We start from the raw sequence: 3761 nt of genomic DNA on the forward strand, positions 1-3761 counted from the left end.
AAATGACACTGACAAAGACAATTGATTCCCTAAGACCTGCCCCGTACTGGCCTCGCTAGTTCCTCCGAGCGAGACAACACCCAAAACTGCCATATAAGAAGAAAACCTAGCTACCTAAGAGTAACTCTAGCCGATCCCCTAAAATATAGAGGAGTAAACAGCCGGGTAAATCTTAGTGGACTATTTTTACACCAGTAAGTTTTGGTCAGTTCTAACCAATCCCCTAATGTCGGTGTACAAAAGTATGGGTACTTCTGTACCCCTTACTTGTGCACGGACGGTCGCAACCACCCCTGAAGCAAGGCTTGGCGAGGCAGAGGAAGATAATAGAAGGCAAGACAGGTACAAACAATATCAAGACAACTGTCCAGAGTAGCAAGTAGCAAGAGGCAAGCAGAGCCACGCCCGGCAACAAGCCTTGCCGAGGTGACCTACACACCCCCCGGCAATCCCCTTGCCGGGGAAGCTTGCGAAGAGACTAACAAGGCCATCACCCTTGGGCTTGAGAGCTCTGACACCATCGACACTGTTAAAGATCAAGATTTGAAGAGCACATGCCTGGTAGCATGCGGCTCCTCACGAAGATCGACAACCCACGAGTCCATGTGGGATCAAATGATGAAGACCCCCGGCAAGACCCTTGCCGGGGACGACTCCAAGGCCCCCGACAAGCCTTTCCGGGGACGATCGCTGGGCCGCAGCCAGGCCCGCGCTCGACAGGGTTCTGCCACCTCACCACCACTCCAACATGATGATAAGCATGCCAGCGAAGCAGGCGCCTGCGTGGCAGCATGCAGATCTTCGTGGAAGCCTATCACTTTGCCAACACAACAACTGGTTGGCCAGCGTGGCGCTGCATGCCTCATCGGCCCATACGCGTGGCAAGGCAAGGGGAAGCAGCGAAGGACGAGATGTCCTCTATTGCCATCCCCGATAAAGCGAGAGGACATGTAGGCATCGCATTAAATGCGCTTGTCCTATGCTGATCGAGCAATAAGCTCATACCACTATAGCTTGCCACCTCCTGTGTGCCACTATGGCGACCCCTTTGTGCATAAAAGGAGGCTCGAGGCGCACAGAGAGAGGATTCAGACTTTTGAACAAGGCACGCACTATAGCTAGTTCAAAAGCTCAAGAACACTCATACAACCAGATAAAGCAGGACTAGGGTATTACGCATCTCCGCGGACCGAACCTGGATAAAAACCTTCGGTGTGCTAACAACTCAACCTGCTCTTCGTGCAACTAATCCCCCGCCGAACGTGGAAGGGATCCTAGTGACCCCATAGGTGATCGGTTTCCCTGACATCTTTGGCGTGCCAGGTAGGGGGAAGGTTGGTTGTGAGAATCTGGTCTGTTGTTTAGAACAACGGCGCTTTCGTCGCCATGGCTCCAAAGAAGAAGGCGAGCGGTGGCGCCCATGGCCGCAATGATGATCCGCATAGCGACCGAAAAGCTAAGTTATCTCGACTTTGAGTAATTCTCCCTTTTTTATGAGGTTATCAGTTGTCAAGTTCTTAAGGAGGCTAGTCTGCCGTCTTGGTGTGCCAAACAGGGTCGCCATTGACAATGGTACACAGTTCTCAAGTCGCACCATCGTGCAGTACGTCCAAGACCTCAGCGGCAAGGACAAAAACTTTGGACAAGCTACGCAAGTGCGGAAGGGGATGGATTGATGAGTTACCGGCGGTTCTTTGGCCGGTCAGCAATGCCAAATCAAGCCAGTGGCCAGACACCCTTCTCCCTCTTATACGGGGAAGAGGTAGTTCTCCCCACGAAACTAACATACGAGTCACCTCGAGTGCTCGCTTATGACGAGCTTGACCAAGAGCGGTTGCAGCAAGATGACACAACGCTCCTTGAGGAAGATCGTCTTCGGGCGGCTGTGCGAGCTGCGCGCTACCAGCAAACTTTGCGCCGCTACCATAGCCACAAGGTTCATGCCCGAAGCTTTGAGGAAGGCGACCTTGTTCTTCGGCGTGTTCGGTCAGCCAAGAATTCTAGAAAGTTGACACCAAAGTGGGAAGGCCCTTATCGGGTAATACAAGTCACCAGGCCAACGCAGTCCGCCTGGGGACCGAAGATGTGTTCCGGTGAGCAACTCCTGGAACAACAAAAATCTTTGTAAGTTTTACCCATAAGGCGCGGTTGCCGGCCCCCCAACATACCACCTTTTGTACAAGCCTTGCCGGCAAGGCATGTCACCCTTTGTACAAGCCAGGTGCAGACCCTGAGTAACAGATAAATAAATGAAGCACTGGCGCCCTAAGTTTTAGCATGAATGCTAGGTCAAGTTTTTCTCTCTGTGTGTTAGGGTCGATAGTGCATAACAACGACTAACCCCTAGCGCATAGGTCGAGTGCGTGTCTTTCTGTCCCTTCTGGTCCTTTTTGGTTCGCAGGCTACCCAAGCGTTTCTACCAAACCCATTAGAGGAGAGGAGATAGATCAGCGTCCTGACCTCGGCATGCCAAGGTTGCCGGGGGCTGCAACTTCATGTATCCAACCATGGCGAGCCAAAGATGCCGGGGGCTACAGACTTAGATAAGTATTTTTATCCCATGCTATGTACTTCCGTATGGAACTTGGACATACGAAACTTCGTTCATTCCTATACCACCGTGCCCCCTCTTTCCCGTGCCTAGAAACCCTTCTTTGGGCCGGAACTTGGTTGTAGTGCGGTGGGAATGAAATAAACGAAGGGCCTAATCCTACTCTGCCCCTGCCCCTGCCAAGGGCGTGAGTATGGTCAAGCTATGGAGCAGGAGGACGACAAGGTCTGTTGCCGGGTGACGATATTTATCTTAAGATAACGAGGACTCATTCCTTGGTGTGAGCCTCGCTCGCGCACAAAAGAACTCGGCAAGCACCCTTTTCTTCATTAATACGTTGTTTAAAAGTACAATTCATACGGAATGTAAACATAAGCAAGGAACTGCGAAATCTAAATTCAACAAGTGCTCGCGGGCCTAAGATTTATAAAGGAAAGATATAAGGTGCCCATAATCCCTTTCTTGTCCCTCTCCTCAGGAAGTGGACCGGGATAGCAGGAGGTCAAAAAGAGCGTCTAGGTGAGGTACGAGCAGCATAAGACACCAAGAGAACTTCTCGGCGGCCGTCCAGAAGAGGGATGGTGATGATGTTGCCAGGGAAGAAGCTGGAAGATGAGGCAGTGGTCCGCCAATACGAGACAAAGGCACTGGTGCCATCATACTCTGACTTGATGGTCCGCCACCCGCCTTCTTTGTACTCTCCGGCCTTCCAGTGCCAGCCACCAAAAGCGGCGGCCCCGACAAGTTCGAGGAGCTGGCCTGGGAAGCCACCGCCAAGAACTACTCCCCAGAAAATTGCTCTACCGGGGAGGAGGCCAGGTGCAGATGATGGTGCTGCCAGCATCGCCAATGGACGGTGTGTCCAACACCTAGTCGGACCCGTCATCCTCCCGTCCGCTAACCCCATCATCATTGTCGCTGTCCTCCTTGCCGCCGTCGCAAGAGGAGGATCTCTCATCATCGGTCGAGCTCTCTGCACAACATCCTAACCTGTGTCCCGAGCGCCCAAAGACCTTGACGGAGAGCAGGTCGCTCTCCACTAGTTTGAAGTAGAGAAGTGCCCCTTCATAAGCAGTGGGCGCGTGCGAAGGTTTTCCAACCCCGGCGAAGGAGCATCACATGAGGGATGGGGAACCTTGTGTTCTCCCACATGTCACCATTGCAGCACCCTTCATGTGAAGACTCAGCTTCGGCAGCTGGTCGATCTCGA

The sequence above is a fragment of the Triticum dicoccoides genome, chromosome 1B (assembly GCF_002162155.2).
Source record: "Triticum dicoccoides isolate Atlit2015 ecotype Zavitan chromosome 1B, WEW_v2.0, whole genome shotgun sequence".
NCBI classification, from domain to species: domain Eukaryota; kingdom Viridiplantae; phylum Streptophyta; class Magnoliopsida; order Poales; family Poaceae; genus Triticum; species Triticum dicoccoides.